Raw genomic sequence first — 6,473 nt, forward strand, 5'->3', positions numbered from 1 at the left:
ACAAGCACTCCACCAATCCGCTGCACAATAGCATGACTGTTGCCCCATTGCCCCCAACTTGCCCCCTTCGCTCTCCCCCCTCCCCGCCCCACAGAACTTGTGTATATATGTACATACCTATAATTCTACTTATTTATATTAATGCCTGCTTACTTGTTCTGATTTGTATATATATATATATATATATATATATATATATGTACATATATATATATACACACATATATGTATACATATATATAATTCTATTCATTTATATTGATGCTATTGATGTCTGTTTACTTGTTTTGATGCCTGTCTCCCCCCTTCAAGACTGTGAGACCGATGTGGGCAAGGATTGTCTCTCTTTTTTGCTGAATTGTACTTTCCAAGCACTTAGTACAGTGCTCTGCACACAGTAAGCACTCAATAAATACAATTGAATGAATGAATTACTATGTCCTTGCAAAATTCCACATACAGCAATAGCCTAGTGAGAAGCAGCCGATTCTAGTGGAAAGAGCATGGGCCTAGGAATCAGAGGTCCCGGCTTCTCTTCCTGACTCCATCAATTGTCCGCTGTGTGACTTTGGACAAGTCACCTCACTTCTCTGTGCCTCAGTTACCTCATCTGTAAAAGGGGGATTAAGACTGTGAGCCCTATGTTGGACAGGGTCTGTGTCCAACCTGATTACTTTTAGACTGTGAGCCCACTGTTGGGTAGGGACTGTCTCTATATGTTGCCAATTTGTACTTCCCAAGCGCTTAGTACAGTGCTCTGCACATAGTAAGCGCTCAATAAATACGATTGATGATGATGATCTACCCCAGCACTTAATACAGTGTCCAGCACATAGTGAGCACTTAACAAATACCATAAAAAAGAAAAAAACTGGTCTTGTAAAGAAGCACAATTTACCAACCTGTCGTTTTCAAATTGTCAATTCATTTTTCTCCCCAGCCCCTGGGAGTTCAAACTAAAACATTTTATTTTAACTTGATGGGGACAAACCATCCACACCTAAGCTGGGGAGGCAGTCTAGTATAGTGGATAGATCCCTGAAACAGTGAGTTAGAAGAATTAGGTTCTAAACCAGCTCTTCCATTAGCCTGCTGTGTGACCTTGGGCAAGTCACTTAACCTCTCAGGGCCTCGGTCTCCTTGTCTGTGAAGTGGGGATAAGAAGCAACGTGGCTCAGTGGAAAGGGCACAGGCTTTGAAGTCAGAGGTCATGGGTTCAAATCCCAGCTCTGCCACTTAGCTGTGTGACTTTGGGCAAGTCACTTACCGTCTCTGTGCCTCAGTTACCTCATCTGTAAAATGGGGATTAAAACTGTGAGTCCCCTGTGGGACAACCTGATTACCTTGTAACCTCCCCAGCACTTAGAACAGTGCTTTGCACATAGTAAGCACTTAACAAATACCATCATTATTGTCTCTGCTCTCCTTTCTTAGACTGGGAACCCCATGATTATCTGATCTGATTAGCCTGTATTTGCTTACATATCATTATTATTAGCAGCTGTTAGCAAAGCTACGGGCATGGGTGTCATGAAGATACCATGCTATTATTTACATTATGTTCTATTTTTATTGTATATAGTGAATAAGATCAAAGAGTAGTGGTGGCTTAGTGGCAAGAGCAAGGGCTTGGGAATCAGAGGTTCTAATCCCAGGTCCGCCACTTGTCTTCTGTGTGACTTTGGGCAAGTCACTTCACTTCTCTGTGCCTCAGTTGCCTCATCTGTGAGCCCCACATGGGACAACCTGATTACCTTGTATCTACCCCAGTGCTTAGAACAGTGCTTGGCACATAGTAAGCACTTTTCAAATACCATTATTATTATTATTATTATTATTATCAGTGCTTAGAACAGTGCTCAGTGCATAGAACAGTGCTCAGCACTTAGAACAGTGCCGAATTCCTCAACACCAACTCTCTCCTCGATCCCCTCCAGTCTGGCTTCCGTCCCCTACATTCCACGGAAACTGCCCTCTCAAAGGTCACCAATGACCTCCTACTTGACAAATCCAATGGCTCATACTCTATCCTAATCCTCCTCTAACTCTCAGCTGCCTTCGACACTGTGGACCACCCCCTTCTCCTCAACACGCTATCCAACCTTGGCTTCACAGACTCTGTCCTCTCCTGGTTCTCCTCTTATCTCTCCGGCCGTTCATTCTCAGTCTCCTTTGTGGGCTCCTCCTCCCCCTCCCATCCCCTTACTGTAGGGGTTCCTCAAGGTTCAGTTCTTGGTCTCCTTCTGTTCTCTGTCTACACTCACTCCCTTGGTGAACTCATTCGCTCCCACAGCTTCAACTATCATCTCTACGCTGATGACACCCAAATCTACATCTCTGCCCCTGCTCTCTCTCCCTCCCTTCAGGCTCGTGTCTCCTCCTGCCTTCAGGACATTTATTTACATCTGGATGTCTGCCTGCCATCTAAAACTCAACATGTCCAAGACTGAACTCCTTATCTTCCCTCCCAAACCCTGCCCTCTCCCTGATTTTCCCATCACTGTTAATGACACTACCATCCTTCCCGTTTCACAAGTCCGCAACCTTGGTGTCATCCTCGACTCTGCTCTCTCGTTCACCCCTCACATCCAATCTGTCACCAAATCCTGCCAGTCTCACCTCCGCAACATCACCAAGATCTGCCCTTTCCTCTCCATCCAAACCTCTACCCTACTCGTTCAGTCTCTCATCCTATCCCGACTGGATTACTGCATCAGCCTCCTCTCTGATCTCCCATCCTCCTGTCTCTCCCCACTTCAATCCATACTTCATGCCGCTGCCCGGATCATCTTTGTGCAGAAACGCTCTGGGCGTGTTACTCCCCTCCTCAAAAATCTCCAGTGGCTACCAGTCAACCTACACATCAGGCAAAGACTCCTCACCCTCGGCTTCAAGGCTCTCCATCACCTCGCCCCCTCCTACCTCACCTCCCTTCTTTCCTTCTCCAGCCCAGCCTGCACCCTCCGCTCTTCTGCCGCTAACCTCCTCACTGTGCCTCGTTCTCACCTGTCCCGCCGTCGACCCCCGGCCCATGTCCTCCCCCTGGCCTGGAATGCCCTCCCTCCGCACATCCGCCAAGCTAGCTCTCTTCCTCCCTTCGAAGACCTACTGAGAGGTCACCTCCTCCAGGAGGCCTTCCCAGACTGAGCCCCCTCTTTCCGCTCCCCCTCTCCATACCCCCCACCCTACCTCCTTCCCCTCCCCACAGCACCAGTACATACGTTTGTACAGATTTATTACTCTATTTATTTTGTACATATTTACTATTCTATTTATTTTGTTAATGATGTGCATCTAGCTTTACTTCTATTTATTCTGATGACTTGACACCTGTCCACATGTTTTGTTTTGTTGTCTGTCTCCCCCCTCTAGACTGTGAGCCCGTTGTTGGGTAGGGACCGTCCCTATATGTTGCCAACTTGTACTTCCCAAGCACTTAGTACAGTGTTCTGCACACAGTAAGCGCTCAATAAATATGATTGAATGAATAAATAAATGAATTAAGTAAGCGCCCAATAAATACCATTGCTTGACTGATTGAGAGTGAATTGAGAGGCCCGAGTGAGTGGCTAGTGTGATGTCAGAGTGGCCCTTTATCCTGCTGCCCTTGGGCCACCTGACGGCTCCTGAACCTCCAAGTGCCTGAAACTGGATGTCCAAAATCTACCTGACTGCCAGCTGACCGTCCCGTCTTCCCACAAGGCTCAATCTCTTGTCCTGTCACTCCTCCCAGGGGCTCCCTGGCTCCAGCCTTGCAATACCACTACCCCACTTCCTAACATCAAGGGCCTAGAATCGCCCAGCCCTGTGTTTAACACCAGGGATGAATCAAGGACATCAGATCGGACACGATCCCCGGGCCACGTGGGGCTCACAGGATAAGACGTCCTCCTGGAGCGTCCCTTGGGACGAGTCTCTCCACTCCTCAGAGCCTTCCTGTAGACACACAACCGGCTTCAGCCAGCAGAACCTCCCACCCATTAGGCATCACAGCCCTCTGCCAACGTTTTCCAACTGACACGTCGGCTCCATTCACCCACTAACTCTCAGCATGCACTCTTCTCTCCACCCACTTTGACCTTGAAACAGCCCACCCTCCCCCAGGCCCCCCATCCCCTGCCAAAGTCCTCTGGCCCATCTCTTACACAACAATAGGGGGTTGGGTCGATTGGGCTGGATGGTTCCAGATTCAAGCCCCACAAGGCGAGGACCGAGAAGGGAGGGAGAGAGACGTCACAGTGGCCTCAGGGTCTGAGGGTTATAAATACGGGCCCAGGGGGCAGGCCGAGAGTCATTCACCAACCGTTTCCTGAGACGATCTGACCTGATCGGGCCACCATGGCTAGGACCAGGAGACTCAGGCGTCGCCATCTAAGAGGCCAGAATGAGACGGCGGAGAGAAGAATAGGCGTTAGAAGCAGCCGGCCCAGGAGGCGCAGGGCCAGGCGGAGGAGGAGACCTGTGAGAGGTGAGCTTGGGTTCTAGACGCGGGTCCGGATCCCCTGGGGAGCGGGAGGCAGAGATGCCCCGAGGGTCCCGAGAAAGAAGCCTCTCTAGCCACCCCTTAAAACCCGCTTATTGTTCCCACAGGCGGCAGGAGGCAACGTACTCGTCCGAGACGGTGCTGAGCTTCCAACTCCAGGCCAGGACCCTCCAGAACCCACCAGGACCCCCAAGCCTGTGAGAACTGGCCGGAGAAGACCAAGGCCAGATGATCCAACACAAGATTCCACAGGCCTCGAACATCTTGCAGGGCCCATGACTGTACTGCTTTAAGTGGAATTAAAGTGACTGAAACAGATTTTCCATGGTTGTGAGAGTTTCTCCCTGGCCAAAGCTGGGGATCGGGGAGATGTGGGTGAGGCCGGGGGAGGGGAGGAGGGGAGGAAGGGGAGGTGAAAAGGCAGGGCTGGGGAGGGTAGAAGGTGCGGCAGGGAAAGTGAAAAGTGGTGGGTGGGGAAGGGGAGAAGGAGGTGGGATGGGGGAGAAGGTGAAAAAGTGGGGAATGTGGAAGAGTCTTCCTTTCTCTCCTGCTTCTGCTCAGTAGAAAGAGCATGGGCTTTGGATTCAGAGGTCATGGGTTCAAATCCTAGCTCCGCCAATTTTCAGCGGTGTGACTTTGGGCAAGTCACTTAACTTCTCTGAGCCTCAGTTACCTCATCTGTAAAATGAGGATTAAGCCCCCGTGGGACAACCTGATCACATTGTAACCTCCCCAGTGCTTAGAACAGGGCTTTGCACATCATAAGTGCTTAATAAATGTCATTATTATTATTATTATTAATTATTATTATTATTATTACCTGCTGCTGCACTGCCCCCCGCAACACACACACGTATACACACAACACAACTGATTGAACAGAGCTAGGTGGTGCTCTTTAAAATGTAAAATACTGAGCAGATGTGACACAGAATTACAACTCTACCGTGTTTTGTCGGGTATCTGGTCTCCAGCAATGGACAACAGCTAACGTTTTTCTAAAAAAAAAAACCCAAAACATTCAATCCCCATCTCCTCACTCCTTAAAATCTCCAATCCACCCATCCATCCATGTCTGCATCAAACAAAGTCCTCACCAGCAATGTTAAGGCATTCAATCGGCTCTCCCCTTCCAACCAGACCTCTTTCGTCTCCCCTTGTAACTCAGACTGCACACCTGGCTCCTTCAACACCGACCTGCTAACTGGAAACCCATCTGGTCTGTTTTGCTGTTGACCCCACGCCCACATCCTTGCTCTGGCCTGGAACTCTGCGTGTTAGACTAATAATGATAATGATACTAATTGGGGTATTTGTTAAGGGAGATGCAGTGCCGCTCAGTGGAAAGAGCACGGTCTTTGGAGTCAGAGGTCATGGGATCAAACCCCGGCTCCGCCAACTGTCAGCTGTGTGACTTTGGCCAACTCACTGAACTTCTCTGTGCCTCAGTTCCCTCATCTGTAAAATGGGGATTAAGACTGTGAGCCCCCCATGGGACAACCTGATCAACTTGTAACCTCCCCAGTGCTTAGAACAGTGCTTTGCACATAGTAAGCGCTTAATAAATGCTATCATTATTATTATTATTATTATTACTATTATTATTATTATTATCAAGGGCTTACTATGTACCAGGCACTGTACTAACTGCTGGAGCAGATACAAACAAATTGGGCTGGACACAGTCCCTGTCCCACATGGGGCTCGCAGTCTCCATCCCCATTTTATAGATGAGTTAGCTGAGTTAGCTGTCTCCCCCCTCCTAGACTGTGAGCCCGATGTGGGCAGGGATTCTCTCTTTTTTGCTGAATTGTACTTTCCAAGCACTTAGTACAGTGCTCTGAACACAGTAAGCGCTCAATAAATACAATTAATACAATTAATATTTATTAATAAATAAATAAATACAATTGAATGACTATGTCCTTGCAAAATTCCACATACAGCAATAGCCTAGTGAGAAACAGCCGATCCTAGTGGAAAGAGCACG

The 6,473-nt window shown here is 48.5% G+C and overlaps 1 long non-coding RNA gene across 1 annotated transcript; it reads left to right on the plus strand.

Moving 5' to 3' along the window:
• Window positions 1-4,275: 4,275 nt before the first annotated feature.
• On the plus strand, window positions 4,276-4,801 carry LOC119919926. The gene is made up of 2 exons (XR_005447747.1): window positions 4,276-4,468; window positions 4,591-4,801. It is a non-coding gene; the product is annotated as an uncharacterized LOC119919926 (long non-coding RNA).
• The last annotated feature ends 1,672 nt before the right edge of the window (window positions 4,802-6,473 follow it).

The sequence above is a fragment of the Tachyglossus aculeatus genome, chromosome X1, assembly GCF_015852505.1.
Source record: "Tachyglossus aculeatus isolate mTacAcu1 chromosome X1, mTacAcu1.pri, whole genome shotgun sequence".
Taxonomy (NCBI): Eukaryota; Metazoa; Chordata; class Mammalia; order Monotremata; family Tachyglossidae; genus Tachyglossus; species Tachyglossus aculeatus.